This window comes from Hemiscyllium ocellatum, chromosome 2, assembly GCF_020745735.1.
Source record: "Hemiscyllium ocellatum isolate sHemOce1 chromosome 2, sHemOce1.pat.X.cur, whole genome shotgun sequence".
Taxonomy (NCBI): Eukaryota; Metazoa; Chordata; class Chondrichthyes; order Orectolobiformes; family Hemiscylliidae; genus Hemiscyllium; species Hemiscyllium ocellatum.
The window spans coordinates 115,432,931-115,460,399 of record NC_083402.1 but is presented as its reverse complement, the minus strand read 5'-3'; positions in this window follow the sequence as shown (position 1 = coordinate 115,460,399).

The window sequence follows — 27,469 nt, the reverse complement described above, 5'->3', positions numbered from 1 at the left end:
AAAAATTATACAAAAAAAAACACCTTTCATTACAATATAGGTCATTAATGAAATTATCTATGGATTTCCCTGGAGTCTGAACACTTCTATTAAATCTTGCTTGTTCAAGAATTGTATTAGTTGGTTCAAATTGATGTCAGTAACAAATGTTTCAAAAACATTGTCAAAAGTATCTCTTTCTCTTCAATATTCTGGTGACTAATTAAACACTATCCACAGTAGGTTCCATTGAGTACAATATTACTTGAATCTGTTCATATCTTGACCTTGTGTTTAATTTTGAAGCAGTTTTAGAAATTTCAGAATTATTTACTCCAATATGTTCAACCCTGCAAAAACAAAACAAAGAACTGTGGGTACAGGAGATCTGAAATAAACAAAAACAAAAATTGCTTGAAAAACTCAACAGGTCTGGCAGTATCGGAGGAAAGAAAACAATTAACATTCCTGTGATGCTTTTTCAGAACTGTTCGAGTCCAATCCTATGTTCTGTATGGGCAAATTCTGACCTTGAATTTTTAAAACAGTATTATTTCCTTACTCATCCTAATGTGATAATTTATTCTTATTACTGCAGCCTTGATTTAAATCTGTATGAAATCAATGCTGTTAATAATCCACTGTTCTTAATATTTTATTCTTGATTTTATCAATATGCCTTAAAATTGTGCTGCTGTACATGTGTTAGAATCTGTCAATTCTTGTAAATCTTTTATAATTCAATATTGCTTTTAAATTCTGTTAAAATACAATTCAGCGGTGATTTGCTGCTTTCAATCTTTTAAATTCTGTTTTCTTGCAATAATGTCTGTCTGCAATGCTTATTGGGTTTTCTGACCTTTCTTAACAATCAAGATGGCAATTTCTGCCTTTTTCAGGGTTTTACTGCATTTTGCAAAGAAGATGCTGCTCTCATATTTCTTCACAGGCAAAATTGATGTTTACCTGACCCATCATAAGCCCAAAATACAGTACACTCCCTTCTCCTCATTTTCTCAATACTGTTCTCTTGCTGTAACCTTGAAGAATCTTCCTGGCAAGACATGGTTTCATCCCTGGGTCATGGTGATTTTAAGTCTTGAATTTCATCTCGCTTTTCTATCTGCTAGAATCTTGCTTTAAATTTATTTGTTTCTTTGGCAAGTCTGCAGCCCCAGAATAAATTACTTTTCTGGTCCCTCCCCTATCCCTTGCAGCTGTATTGAAAAGAGTCTTTTTGCATTCCTATCAGCGCTTGCTTTTGTGGAGTGAAACCATCCTTTTTTTAAATTTCGTTGCCTTCAATTTTGGTCTTCCCATTATTTTTATAATGGTTTCTCCCTTTCTCTGAGGGAAGTACCATACTACTTCTGGGGACATCAATTGTTGTCCACTGAATCTGATTTAAAATGTTTCTGTCTCTGTCTCAGTGTGGCTAGTTTTGACTACCTTCTTTGATCACAATGTTTCCTACATCTCTTATCATCTCTGGAGGTGAAGGTCTTTATCTTTAGTGTGTGTTATTTATGCCTTGCTTGTTCTTTCACAGTTGCTACTCACTGTCGGTTTTCGTGACTCAGCTGCTACATTTATTTTTTTGTAAAGCTAGAATACTTTTAAAGTTCACTTGTTTAAAATAAAAAATCCTTTTTCTGGAATTTTCTCCTCACGGTAGAAGCCTCGGTGTGGAACATGAGTATGCGCCATGTGGTAATTGACACCACAGCGTTAAGTTGTGGTCGTTAAGTTAGCGGAAAGTTAAGGTTGTTATAGAATAATTGCATCCCTACAGCACAGAGATTGGACCTTTGCACAAAACTGGTCCATGCCAGACAAAATATATGTCCACACTAACCTCATTTCCCTACATTTGGCTCATATTCTTCTAAACCTTTCCCTTCCATGTATTTGTCCAAATTCCTTTTAAATGTTGTTAATGTACCCACCACAACCACTTCCACTGGCAGCTCATTCTATATGCATCCCAACCTCTGTGTAAAAGGTCGCCCCTTAGGTTCCCTTTTATTCTTTTCTCTCACCTTAAACCAATACTGTCTAGTCCTTGATTTCCCAACCCTAGGAAAAAGACTGAGTGCTTTCACCCTATCCAAGTCTCTCATGATCTTATATAGCTCTATAAAGTCCTCCCTCTGTCTCCTAACTCTAAAGAGTCCTAGCTTGTCCAAGCTCTCCTTATAACTCAGACCATTGACTCCAGGCAACGTCCTTATAACTTTTTCTGCACTCTTTCCACTTTAAAAACATCTTTCCTATAACAAGGTGAACAAAACTGAACAGAATACTCCAAGTGCAGCCTGACCAATGTCCTATACAACTGCAACATAACTTCCCAACTTCTATACTCAATGTCCTGACTGATGAAGTCCAATATCCCAAAAGCTGTTTTCACTGCCCTGTCTACTTGTGACTCCACTTTCAGAGAACCATGATCCTGAACTCCAGGATCCCTCTCTTCCACTACACTCCTTAAGGTCCTCCCATTCACCATGAAACACCTATCTTGATTTGGCTTTCCAAAATGCAAGACCTCACACTTATCTATATTAAATTCCATTTGCCATTTCTCAGTCCACTTCCCCCACTGATCAAGGTTCTGCTGCAATTTCTGATAACCTTCTTCACTATCCTCAATATTGCCTATTTTAGTGTAATCAGCAAACTTACTAATCATGCCTTGTACATTCTCATTCCAAATCATTGATGTAACAAACAACAATGGGCCCAGCACTGAATCTTGAGGCACTCCAGTAATCACAGGCCTCCAGTCTGACAAGCATCCTTCCACTATTACTCCCTACTATCTACCATCAAGCCAATTTTGTATCCAATTTGCCAGCTCGCCGTGGATTTCATGTGATCGAACCTTCCTCAGCAGCCTACCATGTTGAACCATATCAAAGGCCTTACTGAAATCTACATTGACTCTGTCTACTAGCCTGCCCTCATCAATTTTCCTGGTCACTTCATCAAAGAACTCTAACAACTTTGTGAGACATGCTCACCCACTCACAAAGCCATGTTGAAGACTCCTAATCAAACCTTGTCTTTCCAAATGCATGTAAATCTTATCCCTCAGAATCTTTTCATGTAACTTACCCACCACAGATGTTAGATTTACTGGTCCATAGTTCCCAGGCTTTTTTTTGCAGTCCTTCTTGAATAATGGCACAACATTCGCTACCCTCCAGTCATTTGGGACCTCACCCTTACCTAAGGATAATGCAAAAATATCAGCCAGGGTCCCTGCAGTTTCTTCTTTAGACACTTTCAATGTTCTTGGATATATCTGGTCAGAATCAGGAAATTTATTCACCTTCATATATTCAAATACATCTAACACCTCCTATACTGTGATATGAACTGTCTCCAATATATCACCAATAACATTCCCAAGTTCTCAAGTCTTCATGTCTTTCCCCATGGTAAATACAGAGGAGAAATATTCATTGAGAACTTTGCCCATCTCCCACCATTCTATGCATACATGTCCACTTTGGTCTCTCTCTAGTTATTCTTTTTCCTTTAATATACTGAAAGTACCTCTTTGGACTCACCTTAATCTTCTCATCCAATCTTGTGCCCCCTTTTCACCCTCCTGATTTCCTACTTCACCCTCCTGTATTCCCTGTATACCTTCAGGGACTCCCTTGATCCTAGCTGCCTGGACCTGACCCATGCCTCCTTTTTTCTGGTCAAAGCATCAATGTCTCTTGCCATCCTGCCAACCTTGCCCTTCACCGTCACAGGAACACATAAACCTTGAACTCCAGCTATCTCACTTTTAAAGACCTCCCACATGCCAGAGGTTCCTTTGCCTGCAAACAAACTATCCTAATCAACTCCTGCAAGCTCCTGATAATTCAATTAAAATTTGCCTTGCCCCAATTTAGAACTTGCTGTGAACCAATTTTATCCCTCTCCATGACTATTTCAAAATTAATAAAATTAATATAGTCAATGGTCCCAAAGTGTTCCCCACTGTCACCTCCATCACCTGTCCTGTCCTATTTCCCAAAAGTAGGTTGAGTTTTGCCCCTTCCCGAGTAGAACCCGCTATATATTGTTTGAGGACTCTTTCCTGAATGCGGTTAACAAATTCCACCCAGTCTAAGCCCTTAATGTTTTGGCAGTCCCAGTCTATGTTCAGAAAATTAAAATTGCCTACTATGTCAATCCTATTGCCCCTGCAAGTCTCCCCAGTGTCCCTGCATGTTTGTTCCTCTAATTCCTGACAACCATTTGGGGGCCTATAATACAACCACAATAATGTAACCATCCCCTTTTTATTTCTTGGCTCCACCCACAAAGTCTCACTGGATGATTCTTTAGTTATTTCATCTCTGATTACTGCTGTGATACTCACCTTCATTAAAAATGCAACTCCCCTCCCCTTCTTCCACCACCCTTGTCCTGCCTAAAGCACCTGTGCCTTGGCACATTAAGCTGCCAGTCCTGTTCCTCTGTTAGCCATGTTTCTATAATGGCTATAATACCCCAGTCCCATGTACATATTCATGCCCTAATGTCATCGGTCTTACCTGACAACCCTTTTGCATTAAAATAAATGCAATTTAATCCAATAAGCATTTCTTGCTCCTTGTCGTGTTCCAGCCTGATCTATCTCTTCACTTTACCATTTCTGATTATTGTATCGCTTTCGAGCCTCACACTTGTGTCTCTGCTGTTGAGGATCTCACCACCCTGCCAATCTAGTTTAAACCCTCCCTTGCAGCACTAGCAAACCTGGCCGCCAAGATATTGATCCCCCTCCAGTTCAGACGCAACTAGTTCCTCTTGAACAAGTCACATCTGCCCCAGAAAAGATCCCAATTATCTAAAAATCAGAATCTCTGCCCTGCACCAATTTTTTAGCTATACATTCATCTACAATGTCCTCGTGTTCTTTCCCTCAATAGCATGTGGCACTGGAAGTAATTTGGAGATTATCCCCAATGAGGTGCTGGTTTTTAAATTTGTTCCAAGCTCTCTATAATTACTCTGCAGGAGCTCTTCCTTATTTCTGTCTATATCATTTATGTCAATGTGCACAACGACTTCTGGCTGCTTGCCTATCCCCCTTCAGAATGTTCTGCAGCCGCTCTGAGACATCTTGGACCCAAGGAGGCAACACACTGTCCGAGATTCCCATTTGTGGCCAAAGAATCTCTTATCTGTCCCTAACTATGGAATCTCCTATCACTAAGGTCCTGTTTACCTTTACCCTTTCCCGTTGTGCCCCAGAGCCAGTCATGGTGCCACCAACCTGCCTACTGCTGCTTAAGCTTCAATGGTCATCCCCCCCAACGGTATACTTTTGTTTGAGGGGAATGGCCACAGGAAATTCCTGCACTCTCTGCCTACTCCCTTTCCCTTTCCTGGTGGTCACCCAGCTACTGTCTGCCTGCATCTCCATAACCACCTCAGTAAACCTCTTACTTATGAAGTGCTCAACATCTCAGATGATCCTGAGTGCATCCAACTCCAACTCCCTAGCATGGTCTCCTAGGAGCTGCAGCTGGGTGCACTTTTCACTGGAGTAGTCATCAGGAACAATGGAAGTCTCCCTGAGCTCCCACATCCTGCAGGAAGAACATGCAACTACCCTAACTGCCATCTTAACTGCTGTGACTTAAATATGAAAGTTAAAATGACTTTACCTGAGCTTACCTGTACATTTTGCTGAGCCACTGCTCTCCAACTCCCCTCTAGCCAAAGGCCTACTTCTTCCTCTGTTACCAACAAATTTTGCAATTACTCATGTTTCTACTCCTCCATTTTTTTTCGGGGGGTGGGGGGGATGTTGGGGAAGGAGGGAAACACTACAGTGATTTGGACTTTGGACCTTAAGGACACCCTGAAACCACTTCCACAAATACTTACTCTTCAGTGCTGATGACTCCTTACCCTCAGAGGGTGTCTTGCTGAAGTCTTCCTTCTGGTACTGGTGACTGCACCGATGGAAATCCTCACCCCACCAGCCAATCCACATTGTTGCAATCCTCTGTTAGTTCACTGACATTGATACTCTTTTATCTATTCTGGCTCTGTATTTTGTCCGATCATCAGGATAGATGATAAGCAACAGAGGCAAATTACTGCAGATACTGGAATCAGTTCTAATGAAGAGTCATCTGGACTCAATACTTTAGCTTGCTCTCTTTCCATGGATGTGCCTGACCCACTGTGATCTCCAGCATTTATTGTTTTCTGAACAGCAGAGGCACCTGTTAACAAAATGGTATACTATGTTATGATCAGATCCTGAGTGAGTTTCCCTAAATTACATAGGCTCCAGATGGGATATCACAAGTTGCAAAGCTCCCAGATAAGAGGGATTAATTGGGGTTCCTTTTCTATTCATCTACCCTCTTGGTTTCAAAAAGGCTTATTTACAGAAGATCCCTCTCCAGTTTGATACCTTTTCCCTGGACCAATTGAATTTAGCTTCTAAAATGAGCCAATTTAATCCGACTTTTTCAAGTTAGCTACAAGATACTAAAATATATTAGCTACCCGATATTAAAATCAATAACAATGCAACAAGCACACATACAGTCTAGAAATGAAAAGCAAGCCTAAAGAATGATAAAAATTAAAAATTAAATCGATCAGTCTCTACAGGTCTTTTGTAAAGAGTAGATAGTCAAATGGTGATAGTTAAGCAGTCAATTCTGAGATTCTTGTCTTTGCAGGTTAGTTGAAATCCTTTTGTCCTGTTTCCTTTTGACCGTCTTGCTGACTTTTAGAAATCAGAACGACAGAATATTTCATCTGTAATGCAGAGTGGACTAATTGATAGTTCCTCAACACTGACCTTAACCCAGGCTAGTGCTCATGAGAATCACAGCCTAATGGGACTCATGAGCACTTCAAGTCTCTAGCACCTTCATCCATTAATATATACAGACCAGGGTTGAACCCTTGTTCTTATGCATTCTTGAAAGGAGAAGATACAAAATGGGTCTCTGACCCAGATTGCTGTATTTTCTCCCGCCGTGTTCAGAATTTGTGATAACTCACAAGTGATTATAATTCACATTGTGGTGCATTTCTCCTTTTCAACTCCATCCCTTTGAAATTTCTTTGACACATTGTTAGGTATGACATTTCAGAATCTATCTCTCCAGAAAGCCACTGAATATACATCTGAAGTTATTTTGCTTGTGTCACAAAACTTTTACAATCTTCTTTTACAAATCACAAGTGTGATTTTACAAATGTGATTTTACAAATGTTAGGATAAACACTCAACACATCCTTTAGTGATCCAATGTTGTGATCTGTAGGTCAAGAAAATTGCATTAAAAGCAATCAGCACAATTTACATTACTAATCAGGCATAATTACTAAGGACTCATATGAAATACATAGAACATAACATTTCCTTTTGGGTTTTCATGCAGAATGTAACTGCCTCCACCTAAAGACTGTGCAACATCATCAAATTGGATGGAGCTAATGCAACTTTAATGTTAACACTGTTAAAGTCCTTACTTTGTTTAACGTCACTCATCACTGATAATTCCTGAGAATAAGCCAATCCTTTTTGAGGGCATATCATTTTGGAAATTATTCAATGCATGCAACAGCTAAGAGACTCTCATTTCATTGAGACAGCTAAGACAGACAACTGGGTTTTTACAAGATGACTGATATGTGATAGAAATTCAGCTTAGTCAGACACAGATGCTGTACTTTGGGAGTCATCAATTAAAAGGGGAAGAATGGACCAGTAGAAAACATAAATTTGCACTGTCCTCTTGAGTAGCAATGAAGTAAAGGCAAAAGTACAAATTGGGCCAGTCCAAACTGATGCAGGAAGGCTCATGATGGAAGATAAGGAAATAGCTGAAGAAAATAAATACTTTGTGTCAGTCTTCACAGTGGAAGACATGAGTAAATTCCCAACAATTAAGGAGAGTCAAGGGGCAGATTTGAGTATGGTAGCCATTACGAAAGAGAAAATGATAGAAAAGCTAAAAGGTCTAAAAATTGATAAATCTCCTGGTCCAGATGGGCTACATCCTGGAGTTCTAAGGGAGATGGCTGAAGACATACTGGAGGTGTTGGTTGTAATCTTTCAAAATTCACTGGAATCAGGGAAAGTCCTTGATTGGAAAATCACTGCTGTAACCCCTTTGTTCAAGAAAAGATCAAGACAAAAGATAGAAAATTATAGGCTGATGAGCCTAACCTCAGTTGTAGGTAAAATACTAGAATCCATCGTTAAGGATGAGGTTTCTAAATTCTTGGAAGTGCAGGATCGGATTAGAACAAGTCAGCATGGATTTAGTAAGTGGGGGTCATGCCTGAAAAACCTGTTAGAATTCTTTAAAGACGTAACAAGTAGGTTAGACCAAGGAAACCCAGTGGATGTTATCTACCTAGACTTCCAAAAGATCTTTGATAAGGTGCCTCACGGGAGGCTGTTGAGTAAGGTGAGCACTCATGGTGTTCGAGGTGAGCTACTGGCATGGATTGAGGATTGGCTATCTGACAGAAGGCAGAGAGTTGAGATAAAAAGGTTATTTTTCGGAATAGCAACTAGTGCCAAGTGGTGTCCCGCAGGGTTCAGTGTTGGGGCCACAGCTGTTCACTTTATATTTCAATGATCTGGATGAAGAGACTAGGGCATTCTGGTCAAGTTCACTGATGATATAAAGTTAGGCAGACAGGCAGATAGTTCTAAGGAGGTGAGAAGGCTGCAGGAAGCTTTAGACAGTTTAAGAGAGTGGTCCAAGAAATGGCTGATGAAAATGAATGTGAGCAAATACAACGTCTTGCACTTTGGAAAAAAAAATACAGGCATGGGCTATTTTCTAAATGATGAGAAAATTCAGAAAGCCAAAGTACAAAGGGATCTAAGAAAGCAAATGCAATGTTGTTGTTCGCCTCAAGAGGGTCGGAATATAAAAGCAGCGATGTGCTTCTGAGAGTTTATGAAGCTCTGGTTAGGCCCAACTTAGAAAACTGTGTGCAGTTTTGGTCCCCAAACCTCAGGAAGGAAATATTGGCACTAAAGCGTGTCCAACGGAGATTCACACTAGTCTCCAAATAAATGCACCACTATCGCAGACAAATTGGAAGGTTCCATCCCATGCATGGGATGTGGTGAGATCATAACTGATGAAATTATGTAGTATCTCCTTGAACAGAATGAGTAGCATCATGCATGATGAAACAATTCAATGACATGTGCTCTTGTATGACTTGAACAGTGCCATGCACATGATGGATGCCAACATTTCTGCCATCTTATATAGGTTGTTAGATGAATATTAGCAGATCAAGAAGGCAGCTCACCATCATCTTCTCAAGGACAATTAATGATGGATAATAAATGCTGGCCCAGTTAGCAATGTCCACATACAATGAATAAGTAATCCAAACAATATTTAGGTCTTTTCTTTATTGGGCAGTCCTGATAAGCACCAAAGTTTCCAATACAATGGCCATAACAAAGTTCAGTGGATCATATTATGCAACATAATTGACACCAAAGTGCTAACTTGAGCTAAGGTGAATCTCCACCCTTTTAGATATATGACATTATCACTGGCTAGGATATTGAGCAGTTTGGGGTTTAACGGCAGTTAGACTGTGACACAGATTCCTGGAGCAGCCACAGATAACAACTAATATGCCTAAGAGTTGTTATAATTAGTGTGTAGTCGTTGAGAACTAATAAACTAAACCAAGTCTTCAAAGACAAGAACTTCATCTGTTGAGATTTACTTATGGTCTATCCCCCACCACAAACTACTGCCAACATCCCCCTGTTGGGATGGCATGGAGAGGAAAATGGACTCTACTCCAACAAAAGGTCACCAGTGCTGGAACCCAGGCAACACATCATTTTGTAATATGGTGACAATGTTGGATGTGTTATCAATATTATTTCAGACCATGGGAAAGATAATATTAAAAAGGATACTGAAGTGGGAATTCTGCTCAAAACATTCCCACTATCTAGTCACCATCCACACTTCAGTCAGTATTCTACATTTCATCTGATTTCCGAATACCTTGCAGGGGTGAAACAGTTTTTGATGGGGCCCTTACAGACTTCAAAATTCAATAGAAATTAGCTGAGATTATCTCAAAAATCAGGGCATAGATTGAAGCAGCTGCCTTCAGCTCTGATAAAAACACACACTTTATACCATGTAAGAATACCCATTAATGAAATGTAAGATTTTGTGGTTGCATCTGAGAATTTGAAAAAATGTTGCATTAAAAAGCTGATTTATTCGGATCGCATGAATATATTCTAGATTGATCCAAAGCTCGATTAATATATAATTAATAACAAGTAGCCTTCAAATTTATTCAATGATAAGCATGATGACAGGATTTAAAAGGGACCAATGTGGAAATGTCAGTTGGTCACTGAATAACTGAGACAAGGACATGGATAGATATAACCTCCACAGTTTCTAATGGAAGAGTTCAAAACTGTAACCTTTATGGCCTTGCATTAGTCAGAGAATCCTGGACAACAATATGATTGGCTAGGGATGAATTGACTTTATCATCTTTCTCCTCTTTTTCCTCCACCTCCAAATTCTTCACCTTGTTTCTCCTGCAGGTACAAGACTCATTGTGCATTACATTGTGTACAGTGGAATAAATCTCTGGACACCTTAGTTAGTGTGTATTGAAGGCAAACACCTGAAAATGTCCAAGCACCTGAAGTGCTTCATCATGTTTAATAGTCTGTTCAATTGTACATCTAGTGGTAACATGGTATTCATTACAAAACTATCAGGTTTAGTGTTGGACTTTATAACTGAAAGCAGGAAGCAAGTTTGTGGTGGTTCTCCTTTAGCATCGAATATTTATCCTTTAAATCTGTTTTTGGGAGGAAGCCTTCATGACAGCAAATTAGGAGTCTCATGCACACCCACATAGAATTTTTTCTATGACTACACACCAATGACATATTCATTGAGCGGAAATCCTTCCCATTGACAAATACTTCCTGTTGTCGTGAAATGGCTCTGCTTGCCATGTGTACAGTTAATGGTAATCTCTACCTGCTTGAAGCCAATTACAAAGCTGAACCCCCACTCATTCTGACTGGCAACATTGATAAGAATGGCAACCAATTTACCAGTTGCCTATCTTGTGTATTTATTTGAGATTTGTGAGGAAGCCAGGAATATAACTCTGGCTGAGCCTTGAAAGGATGCAGAAGAACAATGAGGGTGATGGTGGTTCTGACAGCTAATGACAATACATGGTCATTATGTCCAAAGGAAGCAGAAATTCTGCTAACAGGTTGCAGATGTTTAGAACATCTGATGCAATGTTCTGAATCTGGTGAGACACTGTTGTTCAGATTTGTCGAAGAAATTGAGGAACTGTCTGTAGACTGTACATTGTGTGTAGTGCTTTCTGTGGGCTGCATTGCTTCACTTGTTCTGTCTCTGCTGCTCTTTTCTCACTATTGACAGTCTCCCTACTGTGTAATTATAGGTCAATGAGACTAGGCTACATGTGTTATTATTGATACAGTTACAAGTCATCTTGTCATTAAATTGAGGTCCGATCTAGGCAACATAAGTGATACACACTCTCAGATGATGAAGCATCCAAATCTCCAAAGTGCAGAAAGCATCTTTTAACAGAGGGAATGTGAACAAACCCTTTGCCTCCAACAGGAAAGAAAGCAGCTGTAACTATAGGTTAACCACATACTGGGTATATTTTACTAAGATTATTTCATCCCTTCAATTGCTGCTGTGCATTCACTATGCTTTTAGTTACAAGTTTCAAGAAGCTTAGTAAATGTGTGGGCATAATACTAATGTCAGAGTATGTGTAAATAACTCTCTAATGGAGCGATTAACTAATATTTCATTTATGGGATGTGGGTGTTGCTGTCAGAACCAGTCTTTCTTGTCCATCCTTAATTACCCTTGAGAAAGTGATGATAAGCAAAGTCCTTGAAGGCACACCCACAACTCTTTTGAACAGTGAGTTTCAGGAATGGTGATATGTTTTCAAGGCAGGGTTGCATGTAACTTGCATGTGGTGATGGTCCTATTGCCTATTTGCTTGTAGTTAATAGATGTCATGGATTGTTCAAGGTATTGTTGGAGGAGCCTTAATGAGTTGTTGCAGTGCATTTGTAGAAGTATATTCTGCTTCCCTACTTTACTGGTGGTGGACAGAGTGAATGTTTAATGTGGCACGATAATTGACAAGCTGGTACTCCCATGGGAATTACATACTGATAGCCTAATTTATTCGAGTGAAATAGGAAAATCAGTGGTTTGGAATTGCTTTTCCTGACATCATATCAGTTTTAAAGCAAAGAACTATGGATGCTGGAAATCTGAAACAAAACAGAAATTGCTGGAGAAACTCAGCAGGTCTGCAGCATCTGTGGAGAGAAAGTTTAGTTAATATTTCAAGTCCAGTGACCCTTTTTCAGAACTTTATTTCTGCTTTTTCTCCACAAATGCTACAAGACCTGCCGAGATTCTCCAGCAACTTATGTTTTTGTATCATATCAGTTTTAAACTGTGACTTATATCCAAATCTAAATTCTTTTGCTGAATAAACATCAGCCATAATAACGATCATCCTATGTTTGCTTGTCTGCTTTGACGCAGATAAGGAAAAATAATGACTATTAGCTAGCTACCACCCTTATTGATATTACAAATGAGAAATGCATTTGGAGGTTTTGATGCAAATAGATAGATTGCATGAATCTGGCATCTGTTTCTCATTAATTAACTTTCCAGTATCACATTTTCATAACCACAGTGATATCACATAGAAGGATCTATTTATATGTATTAGCTGGTCCACATTTTGTGTATAATGAAAGATTCCTCAAAGCAAATTATTGTTGCAAGTCACCTTTAAGTAAGTCTTCAAAGGTTTACCCTTGTGAGCAGACTTGAACAAGCAATTGCCAAGTATTAATACGTAGGTTTAATAATATCAAGGCAGTGAATGTTTTTTTGCACAGACAAGGTCATTTAAGTCAGCATGTTAAGGTGTTAGAAAAGAGTAAAGGAAAGAGTCAGAAAAGAAAAAAAATACAGCAAGGAAAAAAATCTCAGATTCTGGAAACAAGAATGGCTTAATAGTACAGAACTAAAAAGAGACAATCAATTCTTTTTGTCATGCACTCATCAGGGCTAAAGTGCAAGAAAACTAGCTTGAGAAAGGAACCAGAAATTTATGTAGCATAAGAAGAGTTGCTGATTGGTTGGATTGTGGTTGGTAGAGAGATGCAGCAGGAATAATTAATGATCAATATTTGATTACTAATTAAATTCAAACATGCAAGTCCACTCTGATTGGTGAAGGCATTGCCAGTTATTTTAACTTGATTTGCCATCTCCGTAACTATTTTATTATTGAAAAGGTTCAGTATGTAGCCATATTTATTTTGCCTACTGAAGAATGTTGGCTGTATGTATGAATAAATTAACTTCTAGTACATGCAAAATAATAATATTACAAGCCAAGTTGATAGTCTTAAATTGCTTTTTGTAATTCTTAGTACAGTCAGGATTACTTAATAAATGTTACCCAATGGCAGGATCACAACTAAATGCTGGGTATTTTTTTTGATTTTTGTAAGCATGGATGATTGAGCATGGTTGACATGCTGTCTGCTACAGACAGTTAAAGGAATGAGTTATTTCATATTGAGGAGATAATGATGAGATACAGTACTTGGAAAGAAACTAAAATAGTTGCAATGATTACGCAGCAATAATAAAAGAAGGTGAGCTAATAAAAAGCAAAAATATGAAGCATGCCAGAACATTTGACTAGATGTCAAAGATGGTCAATTTTTTTGTACTTATTCAGAAGATGTGGGCATTATCAACTAGATCAGCACTTATTGTTCATCGCTAATTACCTTTGAGAACAGTTAAAAATCACACAAAACCAGGTTATAGTCCAACAGGTTTAATTGGAAGCACACTAGCTTTCAGAGCGACGCTGCTTCATCATGTGAAGGAAAGCTAGTGAAGGAAAGCTCCGAAAGCTAGTCTGCTTCCAATTAAACCTGTTGGACTATAACCTGGTGTTGTGTGATTTTTAACTGTGTACACCCCAGTCCAACACCGGCATCTCCAAATCATGACTACCTTTGAGAAGGTAGTGCTGAGCTGCCTTCTTGAAATGCTACAATCCATTTGGTTGTTGAAATTGGAGCCACAGATAAATAGGATAGTGAAGGAGGTGTTTGTATACTTGCCTTTATTGGTCAGTGCATTGAACATAGGAGTTGTGAATCATGTTGCAGCTGTACAGGACATTGGTTAGGTCATTATTGGAAAACTGAATACAATTATGGAATGCCTGCTATAGGAAAGATGTTGTGAAACTTGAAAGGGTTCAGAAAAGATTTACAAGGATGTTGCCAGGGTTGGAGGATTTGAGCTATATGGAGAGGCTGAATAGGCTGGTGCTATTTTCCCTGGAGTGTCAGAGGCTGAGGGGTGACCTTATAGAGGTTTATAAAATCATGAGGAGAATGGAGCAGTAAATGGACAAAAACTTTTCCTAAGGGTGGGGGAGTTGAAAACTAGAGGGAATATGCTTAAGGTGAGAGGGGAAAGATTTTAAAGGGATCTAAGGGGCAACTTTTTCACTCAGAGGGTGGTGCATGTGAGGAACTAGTTGCCATAGGAAGTGGTGGAGGCTGATATAACTACAACATTTAAAAGACATCTAGATTAGGTATATGAATAGGAAGGGTTAGATGGAAATGGGCCAAAAATTGGCAAATGCAACTGGATTTATTTAGAATATTTGGTTGGCATGGATGAGTTGGATGGAAGGGCCTGTTTCTGAGCTGTATGTCTCTATGATTCTAAGTGTATATCCAGAGTGTTGTTAAGGAGGGAGTTCCAGGATTTTGACCTAACAACCCTGAAGGAATAATGATATGTTTCCAAGTCATGATGTTGAATAGCTTGGAAAGGTGCATATGCTGACCTTGTCCTTCTAGATGGTAATAATCATGGCATAGGCAAGTGCTAACTAAGAATCCTTAGTAAGTTTTTGCTTTGCATCTTGTAAATAGTGCACACTGCCGCAACTCTGTATGAAAGGTAGATGAGTGAATATTTGTGCATGTGGTGCTCAGCTAACAGAATGCTTTATCCAGGATGGTATCAAGGGCAATCACTCTCGCTGTCACCTCTGGAGATCACTTCTTTTGTCCAAGCATTAATTAAGGCTGTAATGATGTCAGGAGCTGAGTGGCCTGAACAGAACCCCATCTAAGTGTGAGTGAGTAGATTATTGTGAAGCAAGTGCTGTTTGATAGTGTTATTTATAAAACCTTCCATTGCTTTATTGATGTGCAAGAGTAAACTGATGAGACAGTAATTAGCCGAGTGGAATCTGCCTCTTTTTCATGTGCAGGGGACAGCTTGACAATTTTTCAAATTGTCTTGTCTATATCAGTGTCTCAACTGTATTGGAAATACTTGGTTAGGGGTACAGCTGGTTCTAATCTTCAGGATTATTGCCAGAACTTGCCAGGGCCCATATCCTTTGCAATAGCCAGTGCCTTCAGATCTTTCGTGATATCACATGGAGTTAATCAAATTGGCTTAAAACAGACATTTGTGATGCTGGGGATCTCTGGAGGAGTGTGAAAAGGATTATCACTTGACGCTGCTGACTGAAGATTAAATTAGCATTATTGTCACATATACTCACCTGAGGACTATGAAAAGTTTACAAGTCACCACTTAAGATGCAATCTTACTGAGATACAGATGCTGAGTACAAATTCTTAGGAAAAGAAAGTCAGGAAATAAAGACATAAAAAGTCTAGCATCACAGACTTTCAAAAGTTCAAAATCACTGTAATAAATTAAATAAATGAAGAACTAGAAGTTCAGAATAACAGCCTTTCTATGATAATATAATCAAGAAAAACAAAGAAATTTTTAAAAATATAGAATTTAAGACAAAGTTCACTGCATCTATTTCACTGCTCTGGACTTGAGGACCTGACTCTCCATTGGAATCCTCGACCGGACACACCACGATAATGAAGAAAACACCAGATGGAGTCACAGGCTGACCGAAGCCTTCACAAAGCAACCCATACCTACACTGATGGAAACAACCACCAAAGTCTCTGAAGGGAGTCCCAGGCTGCCACTGAAGCTGCCAAAAGAAGTCTCAGGCCACTGCCAAAGCCTGAGGGAACCCTGGACCGGACCAGACCAAATATTCTGCCGTGAAGATGCTACAGAAACCTCAAGGAAAGCCTGGATCACTGGAATCCTGGACCTGCAGCCACCTCATCTTCAGCCGCCACCAAAGAAGCCCAGTGGAAGGACCCACCAAGATGCAACCACAGGGAATGGCTGGATCCTTACTCCATTTTCCGCTACAGCAGCCTCTTGGAACCTCCTTCTTCACCCAAAGCTGCCAAAAGAAGGTAAAATGAACTTGACGTTAGAAAATAAAGTTGTAAAAGGAGAGAGAAAAAAAGAAGGATGCAGCAGGTGATAAGAAACACAAAGAGCTCGAATACTTCCTAATTCCTTCTGCCGCCATCTTGCTTTGGAGTGAATGTTTTATCTTTTGCATTGATTTACTGGGATCCCTCATTATCAAGGATACTGATAATTGTGGAGCCTCTTCCTCCAGACAGTCACTTAATCTTGCATCACCATTCATGAGTGGATGTGGCAGGGCTGCAGGGCATAGATTTGATCAGTTCATTCTGGATTCACTTAGCATTGTCTATAACTTGCTGCTAACACTGTTTGATATGCAAGTAATCCTGTGTTACAGTTTTACCATATTGACAATTCAGCTGAGGTAAGGTGTTACATTGTAATCAGCAGGAGGTTTTCTTGCCCAAGTTTGACCTGAGACTATAAGATGCCATGGATTCTGAAGACAATGTTGAGAACTCAGGGCAGTATCATGGCACAGAGGTGGCACGATAACTCGTGGTTAGTACTGCTGTCTTACAGCACCAGGCACCCGATTTCGATTCCAGCCTCAGGTGACTGTCTGTATGGAGTCTGCGCATTCTTCCCATGTCTGCATGGGTTTCCTCTAGGTGCTTCATTTTCCTCCCAAGGTCCAAAGTTGTGCAGGCTAGGTGGATTAGCCATGCTAAATTGCCCATAATATCCAGGGATGTGCAGGCTAAGTGGGGCAGCCATGGGAAATGCATGGTTACAGGAATATGGTGGAGTGGTGGGTCTGGGTGGGATGCACTTCGGAGGGTTGGTGTGGATTCAATGGACTAAATGGCCTGCTTCCACGCTGTAGGGATTCTATGAAATGATTCTATGACTCCCAGAGTAACTCCCTCTGGTCCAGATGGCAATGCCCCCATCTCATGAATGCATTCATTAACTTTGTAGGGTCATTGTCTTCCAAAATGGTCTGGCAAGTCACATTCTGTTCAAGGATAATTCTGAATAGGCTGTAAGTTCTGACCTTCCAGTAACCCCCACAGGCCATGAATTAGTAGTTAAAAAATAACAGAATTCTGGACAACAACTCACTGTGCATATAAGGTTTTCTCACGGCTTCTCTGGCAGCCATTTTAAATCAGTGTCTTCTAGTTATCATCCTTCAAGTACTGAAACAATCCTTATTTATATTTTCAAATCATTCATGGTTTTGAATACCACAATCAGATGCCCTAACTCTCTTTTGATCTGAGGATGGCAACCTCAGCTCACCAGGGAAAATGGTAGATTGCGACAAAATACTCCACGTCTTTCACCATCAATTCCTTCTGTAACTTAGAATACGTCCATTTGGACTGGGTTATTTATTTTCTACTTTGAGGATCATCAGTCCCTTAGATACGTCTTTATTTTTATCCTACACTGTAGAACTGGTGCCTCCTTCTTTACTGTTACTTTGGCAGCATTTTTGTTAGGATGGGGACAAATGTAGAATTATCAAAGAATCAGTTATTTCTCATTGATTAATTAAGTAAAAGGATAAAAATTCTCATTAGAATTTACAACATCCGGTTTATTCTACTTCATGATTCGAAACTTACTAATCAGAGTATGATAAAGGAAATGAAAGCTCAACAATATAAAAATCAATTTTGTGTCTTTATGAAAGGATCATTAAGCCCAATTTCCTGTCACCAATCACTCCTTATTTACACGTGGGGAGTCCTTGACACTGATCTAGCTCCCTCAGGGCCAGCTCTCAGAGCAAACAGGATGTCTGACACTCCTGTTCTTATCTCTCAGCCAAGGCTCGCTATTGGACCAAGTTAACAGTGCCAATCTGGGAACTCATATTCTATGAGGTTCACCTGGCTGTCCTCATTATAAACAATATAGTGTTCTCAGCTGGTAGAAGAAATTAACCAGAGCTATTGACGTCACTGTGTATCACAAAGCTGTCCAGCCAACTGATCTAACTGACTCCCCTCCACTTGATTTCGGGCAATCTCATTTTTCAATGTGTTGGGTAGAGGTAGGGGGTTCACACACGCATCTTAACTATTAGATCAGATTAGATTAGGTTACTTACAGTGTGGAAACAGGCCCTTCGGCCCAACAAATCCACACAGACCCCGCCGAAGTGCAACCTACCCATACCCCTACATTTACCCCTTTTACCTAACACTACGGGCAATTTAGCATGACCAGTTCACCTGAACTGCACATCTTTGGACTGTGGGAGGAAACCGGAGCACCCAGAGGAAACCCACGCAGACGCGGGAGAACGTGCAAACTCCACACAGTCAGTCGTCTGAGTTGGGAATTGAACCCGGGTCTCTGGTGCTGTAAGGCAGCAGTGCTAACCACTGTGCCACCGTGCCGCCCAGAAAATTGCATGTTGAAAGAAGGCTTAGGCACAGCATTATGATTGTTTTGATTTTTCTACTGGTGCATGAAGTGGGATCACGGAGGAGACAGCCCTCAGGGTAGTCTATTCTTAGACCTGTAAACATCTGCAGATTTGGAATAAACTATGTTTTGCTTACTCAACAAGCCTCCTTGTTAGACAAGAAGATGGCCACCCCCGTACACAATGGACTACATAAGTCCCTAAGGAATCCACACACTTAAAAATATAGATGACAGTACTCACAGCAATTTGATCTAGTATTTCAATTCAGAAAACATGAAAAAGGGTGTGTTAACCACATAGGCATGTTGCAAGGCTGGTCAGATATAATGTTGATTTCCTTTCACTTGAACACTTTCGAGACCACTAGGCAAAACATTGAGTTCAGCAATTTAAATTGTAAACTATGTGCCCCATTTTGTTTTTGATTTGCCAACATTTTGTGGGTTTTTATCCCCAGCAGGTTATTTGTATCTGATGAGGCAAGACCCAAGTTAAATCCCATAATATTAAAACAAAACATGGACACCATAGCACTGGATGATTTGACAAATGTTTATTTCAGGTCCTGGTGTGTTCATAACCAGAGACATTTCAGTGTCCAGGCTAATGCTAGGATATTTTATTGCGAACAGCAGCATGCTTCCATCAGGGCCAAGCTTCAAGTGACTCCAATTCAATAGAATTAGGTCTATTAAATTGGCGTAGTCATTTTCCCTCCAACCCCAATTATCAACTACTATCAGTTCTGTAGAACTCTAACTGTTTTCTCTTCACAGATGCTGCCAGGCATGCTGAGTTTCTCCAGCAATTTCTATTATTTGTTAGAGATCTTTATTGTTCTTGATTTGTCCAGTTCTTTTTAAAAATCTATTGGATCTCTAATTTGTGCAGTTCTGAAGAAAAATCAAGCAGACGCAGTAAGTCTACTCATCTCTCATCTTCTCATCAAGATGTTGCTTGATCTGCTGAACATTTCTAACATTTTGTATTTTGTTTTTATTTAGATGTTTATTACTGCACACTCTAGATTTTAAGAGAGCCCTTATCCCACAGGAGGAAGGAAAAAAAACACTATTAAGATGCATGATTGCTCATTCCAACACCACAGGCTTTCTGCTTCCATTTCCCAAAATGTTAAATTTCTTTCAAAATTAATGTGTAATGTCTAGCGTAACTTTAAAAACGTATGCTAACAGTTGATGTGCTCATATGCTAAAACTGAAAAGACAACAAAAATGCTTAGATAATTAAATTTTAAAAATCACCGCACCACTAAAGTAAACCTCTGTAAATTTTAAACTAGCTTCACTGTTTCAATTTCATTAGTTACCGTTTTATCATACCTGGAGTTGTCAATTCTCCTATTAAACTCAATTGGGAAGAGTGGGACTGAAAAGTAATATTTTTCAAGTGCATCTCCTCAGAAAAAAAGCTTGCAAAATTTCAGAAAGTTGCAAACTTTGTGAAAAACGATACAGGGCTGGTAGATTATGACTCACAAGGCTCTGAAGGGTATGGGTGAAAGGAGAGCCCTTCACTGTTTACCATATTGGCTGCTGAAAATGAACTGCCATAAGAAAAAAGACAGAAGCACTGTTGGGATGTGGGAGCTGTCACATTATTTGAGACTGATCAAAAACAGTTCAGCACCAGGCGTAGCTGTGTGGAATGGTTCCCTGCTGTATTAGATGTATTTTCTATTAGCTAAGCAATTAAACTTTGACAGATGACATAAATAAAGAGGCATAAATAGCACAAATGTGGAAAAAGAGCCCTGATTAACTGTAATTTTGGAATGAGGGGGTCGAGGTGCTAGCAAAATTGTTGATGCAGAGAATTGGTTGATTCATCACAATTCAGTATGGAGGTAGAATATACTTGCCCCCCTTTCATCTTGGATAGGTCATGAGATAATGGAATTCAGTCGTGCATCACACTGTTTAAAGAAAAACCCTTAGACTCTTTGTCAGTGTGAGGGAAACCTTCAATCCAGCTGTGAGTAGAGATAAATTAAAGACAAGAAAAGGTTTCAATCCACAGTTTTATGTACAATTACTTCCAAAAACCAACAGGGTGATTTTTGACTTAAAGAACTCTTTGTCCAACTGTCTGCCAATGCAGCTAAAAGTATGCAGTCACTCCTGGCTTCTCTTTTTCACATTCTCAGTTCTTGATTTATAAATAGAGGCACAAAATACAAAAGGAAGCGAGTGACAATGAGCCTCTGTAAAGCAACAATTTGGCTTCTACTGGAACTGTGTGTCCAATTGTGAACACTGCTCTTCACAAAGGAGGTGAACAGAGAGTTCAGAAAACATTCATCTGAATGGTTTCAGGGATGAGCGAGGTCAGTTACCTGAGTTTGTTGGAGAAGGTTTGCTCTCTAAAGATGAGAAGGCTGAGAGGAAATTTCAAAGTTAATCATAATCAAGAGGAGTCCTGGCAAATAACGAAGCTGTTCTCAAGAAGCAAGTTATTTTTCCCTGGAGCATCAAAGACAGAGGGATGACCTTACAGAGGCTTATAAAATCATAAGTGGTGTGGATCGGCGAAAAAGCAAAAGTTTCTTTGCCAGGGTAACAGAATGCACAACTAGATGGCATGGGGTTTAAAGTGAGAGGGGAAAGATTTAAAAGGAACCTGAGGGGCAACTTTTCATGCAGAAGGTGGTGCATTTATGGAGTGTGCCACCTGAGGAAATGGTAGAGGTGGATACAAGCACAATACTTTAAAAAGTTCTGGACAGATACAAGGGCTTAGAGGGATATAGGCCAAATGCTGGCAAATGGGACTAGATCTGTTTAGGATATTGGGCTCATGCAGACCAGTTGGACCAAAGGGTCTATTTCCATGCTGTGTAACTGTATGATTATAACTCTATGATATAATGAAGGGACAGTAGAAGTAGATTCCAAAAAAGCTTTAAAAAGAGACTTCGAGAAACGCCTGTAGAGAAAAAAATTGCAAGCCCTAGGGAGAAAGGATTGGGACCGGAAGTAGCGAAATGTTTCTTGCAGAGAGCTAGCAGGAGTGTCAATGAGCTGAATGGCCATCTCCTGATCAATGATCATTCAGTCATTCACCAGTAGTCCATCAATGAAGAAAAAAGTGCACTTCAGAGTTTTTGAGGAGCCTACCAACAGTATTACACCAAAGTCATAGATGCCAGTATCTCCCTCTTCTACTGAAATCGCAATATAAATTGCTGAAGTTAAAAATGCAGATATAATGCAACTAACCAAAGCTAAAGAAACAATTAGCATTAGTAAAATAAATATTTTGACAAAAAGAAAAAGAAAAAAAATGCTATTTGAGAAAAACACCTTTTTTTTTCTGAAATGCACCTGGGGCTCACTATTCATGGTACAAGCATGGAGTGGGAGCCAGAAGATTTCTTGGCTTGATGTGCCCACCTCAGGGACTACCTTCAAAAGTGCTATATTTGTTCTGGGATGTGTTGGTGTTTATGGCTGGAGGTAGGCGGCTGACCCATTGGAAACAGTTTGGAAATTATCATGAAGGCGATTGAATGTCAAGATGAAATGGCTAAAAAAAGTTGTCTTACTTTTCTAGGATTGGGTTCCAATTCACCCTCACCTTTTTCAGTTCCTTCCCTTTCCTAAAACCATAAGGAATAGCAACACAAGCAGGCTATTTGACCCCTCAATCCTGAACTACCAGTCAAAATGATCATGGTTGATCCCACATTTCTCAGATTCACTTTCCTGTCTAACTCTTGATTCCCCTACTACTACAGCTTTAACTATATACAAGGACTCTGTCCCCACAACTCTGTGTAACAAGAAGTTCCAAAGATTCAAAATCCACCAAGAGAAGATATTTCTCCTTCTCTCACTTTTAAATTGGTTACCCTTTATTGAAACTGTGCCCTCTAATCCTGGATTCTTCCACGAGGGGAGGTTTTCTCTTTAAGAGTCCTTTAAGAATCCTATATGTTTCAATGAGATCACCTCTTGTTCTTCTAAACTCTAATGTGTAGAGTCCTCACCTGTTAAACAATTGCTCATAAGATGATCCTTCCATATCAGGGATAATTCTCGTGAACCTTCTCTGAACTGCATCCAATAAAGTAATATCTTTCATTAATTAAGGGATCCAAAGCTATTCACATTTCACAGTGGTCTCAGCAATACCTTGTACAGTTGCAGTAAGTCTTCCCTACTCTTATACCTCAACTCCTTAAAATAAGGGCTCATATTCCATCAGTCTTCCTGATTATCTGCTGTATCTGAGTGCAAGCTTTCTGCATTTCATGCATAAGTGTTGCAAAGTCCCTTTGCAAGGCAGGTATCTGCAGTTTTTCTCAATGTAAACAACACTGTTTTTTGTTTTCCATATTAAAGTAAACAGCTTTCCATTTTCCCATATTATGCTAGATTTTCCTAATTTATGCCCACTTCCTTAACCTATCAATATTCCTTTGTACAAAGGAACCTTGATACCTGAATATCAATTATCTGAATTTTGGGTTATCCAAAGAAAATCTTAAGGTACCAATAAAAACATCACATCAAAGAGGTGTTACCAACACTGATGGCGTCTTTTGTTGGCAATGATTATAAATGAATTTGACTCACTGAAATGCTGCCGAGAACAGTCCCGGACATCGATGGGAGCCCAGGCACCGTCTCCAAATGACTGACATCCCTCTCTCTCTCTCTCCCCACACTTTCCCTGGAGTTCCCTAGAGTCCACAGGAGTGTAACCTAAACCACCCTTCCCAAGATAATGTCTCCAACATTGGCCTGTACAGGGCAGAATGGAAACTTGTTTAAAAGTTGCAATAAAATGTTGTGGCTGTGTGTGCTATTTTGAGACTTACTCACCAAAGGCAGCAGCAGTCTTGCTGTTGGTGTCCAGACCAGCCGCCGTCTCCATTCTGTTGCTTCACTTGGTTCTGGAGTCCCACAGGGGAGAAGAGGAAAGAGGCATCTGGTCACTTCGCTCCATCAGCTGGCTGGAAATGTGGAGAGTTGAAAGCATACAGACTGTGGGGGGAGTATTGCGTGCAGTGTATCTCATCTCCTGAATGGGGAACAGACTTTAGCAAGTGCTCGCTGTGTCAATCCCATTGAACTGCTTGAGTGGGGACAGGAAGCTTGAGCAATGCTGCAGATCCCTTACACACAAGTGTGTGTCTGCTCAGAAACAAATCCTGAGACAGAGAGAGGGAGCAAGGCAGGCAGAGCGAGGAAAAAGGAAACTTCAGAAAACTCCAAGTCCCAGAGGAGAGCCATTGAATCAGTTATCTGAATAATCAATTATCCAAAGGAAATGCTGCCTATCTCATTCGGATATTCAAGGTATCTCTGTAAACTGTTTGCATTCTTCTCACAATTTGCCTTTCCACCTATTTTTGAGTCATCTGTGAATTTGCTACGATATATTCACTTGCTTCTTCCAAGTCAGTAATATATATTATAAGTAGTTGCAGACTCAGCACTGAAACCTGGAGAGTCCCACTGGCTTAAATGTAGTTCATCTCCTGCCTACTTCCCACACATTTTCCAAACAGCGTTCACCTATTTATCAATCACATTACAGCCAATTCTCATTGACAAAACATGTGTAATAGCAGAAAGGGAAGCTCCATTAAAAACCTCTTAAACATGCTAATCCACCTGTGAACGTAAAGTTACTCATGCATCCACCCCAGCCTGTTGAAATAGTCAAACAGTAATGATAGGCCACAGAAATATATCAGCAAGCATCTACAGAAAATGCAAGAACATAACTATTTACTCTGAGACATCTGACGCTGTTTTACTTTCAAAATTTAAAGAGCTGTCTATTTAGGTCACTTGACAACTTGACAATTCTACATCCAATCTTCACCAGCATTTACAGAGGAACCTCGATTGTCTGAAGGCGATGGGTGGGCACTAATTCATTCAGACAATTGAATATTTGGTTAATTGATTCAATGTCTTTGCTCTGTTAAGTCTGCTCCCCATCCAGGCAACGAGGCAGCAACACACTGTGCATGAGCCCCTGCCCACCACCGTCTGCAACACCCATCCGCCACCAGCCAAACACCCCCACTCGTCTCCCAACCCCGTCCAACCCCACTCTCCTGTCTGCCCCTACCTCCGTCCGTCCCTACCCACCATCAGCGCCCCACTCCCAGACTGACCCGGACTGGACACGAAAAGTAAGACTGCTGTTGCCTTTGGGGGTGAGTCTCCAAATAGTACACACATACACACAACTTTTTACTGCAACCTTTTGACAGATTCCACCTTTGGTACCTAGGGTCCCATCGATGTCCAGGACTGTTCTCGGCAGCATTTCAGTGAGCCGAGTTCATTTTTAATCAAAAGATGTGATCAGTGCTGGAGACACATTTTTGATGTAATGTTTCTGTCAGGACCTTGAGATCTTCTTCGGATAATCCAAAATTCGGATATTTGATATTCAGATAATCGAGGTTCCTCTGTATATCCCTACTATATGGTTATGGGACACAATCAATTCACGTTCAAAGTTTTAAAAGAAAGTCGTCAGCTTACACAAAAGCTTTCACAATTTTAGAACGTTCAAAAGCATTTTACAATCAATTAAGTGTATTTTTTATGAAAAGTGTATGAAAAGTGGCAGTCAATTTGCATACAGCAAGCTATCATAAATAATTGAATTGAAATGAATTGAATTTATTGTCATGTGTGCCGAGGCACATTGAAAAGCTGTCTTGCGAGCAATACAGGCAGATCACAGAATTAAGTAGCATAGGTAGTTAATAATAGGTAAAAAGCAGCAAAAACAAAAACACAGGTACAGGCAAATGTTAAGAGTTTGTGAGTCCATTTGGTATTCCAGTAGGGAATAACCTGTTTTGAAACCAGCTGGTGCTTGTGTTCAGGCTTCCGTACCTTCTCCCCGATGGTAGAGGTTATAGAAAAACATTGCTAGTGTGAAAGCTTTTGAGAATGCTAGCGGCCTTTCGTTGACAGCGGGCCTAGTAGATGGATTCTACAAATGGGAGGTTGGCCTTTGTGATTGTCCGGGCCGAGTTCACCACTCTCTGTAACCGTCTACTATCTTGAATGGTACAGTTGCCGTACAGGGTAGTGATACATTCAGACAGATGGTGCACGTATGAAAGTTGGCAACGGTATTCACCATCATGCCAAATTTCCTCAGCTGACTGAAGAAGAAGAGATATTATTGGGCCTTTTATAAAGAGTGCATCCACATGAAGAGTCCAAGGAAGCTTGTTGTTGATGATCACTCCCAGGAGCTTGACAGTCTTCACACGTTCAACCTCGAGCTTAAATCCTCCAACCCTGGCAATATCCTTGTAAATCTTTTCTGAACTCTTTCAAGTTTCATAACATTTTTCCAATATGAAGGAGACCAGAATTGCATGCAATATTCCAACAGTGGTCTAATCAATGTCCTGTACACCTGCAGCATGACTTCCCAACTCCTGTACTCACTACATTGACCAATTGGAGAAAGCATACCAAACACCTTCTTCACTATCCTACCTACCTGTAACTCCACTTTCAAGGAGCTATGAACCTGCACTTTTAAAAGTTCTTGCCTAATACCGTCAAAATTGGCCTTTCTCCAATTTAAAACTTCAACATTTAGATCTGGTCTATCCTTTTTCATCACTATTTGAAATCTAATAGAATTATGATCGCTGGCCCCAATGTGCTCCCCCACTAACACCCCAGTCACCTGTCCTGTCTTATTTCCCAAGAGTAGGTCTACTTTTGCACCTTCTCCAGTAGACACATCCACATACTGAATTAGACATTTTTCCTGTACACACTTAACAAATTCCTCTCCATCTAAACTCTTTACACTATGGCAGTGTCAGTCTATGTTTGGAAAGTTAAAGTCCCCTACCATAACTACCCTATTATTAGATTAGATTACTTACAGTGTGGAAACAGGCCCTTCGGCCCAACAAGTCCACACCGACCCGCCGAAGCGCAACCCACCCATACCCCTACATTTACCCCTTACCTAACACTAGGGGTAATTTAGCATGACCAATTCACCTGACCCGCACATCTTTGGACTGTGGGAGGAAACCGGAGTACCCGGAGGAAACCCACGCAGACACGGGGAGAACGTGCAAACTCCACACAGTCAGTCGCCTGAGTTGGGAACTGAACCCGGGTCTCTGGCGCTGTGAGGCAGCAGTGCTAACCACTGTGCTACCGCAGATAGTGGAGATCTCCTTACAAGTTTGTTTCTCAATTTCCCTCTGACTATTAGGGGGTCTATAATACAATTCCAATAAGGTGACCATCCCTTTCTTATTTCTCAGTTCCACCCAAATAACTTCCCTGGATGTATTTCCAGGAATATCCTCCCTCAGCATAGCTGTAATGCTATCCCTTATCAAAAACACCACTCCCCCTCCTCTCTTGCCTCCCTTTCTATCCTTCCTGTAGCATTTGTATCCTGGAACATTAAGTTGCCAGTTCTGTCCATCACTGAGCCCTGTTTCTGTATTAGTATCATACCCCAGTCCCATGTTCCTAATCATGCCCTGACTTCATCTGCCTTCCCTGTTAGGCCCCTTGCATTGAAATAAATGCAGTTTAATTTATTAGTCCCACCTTGCCCCTGCCTGCCCTGACTA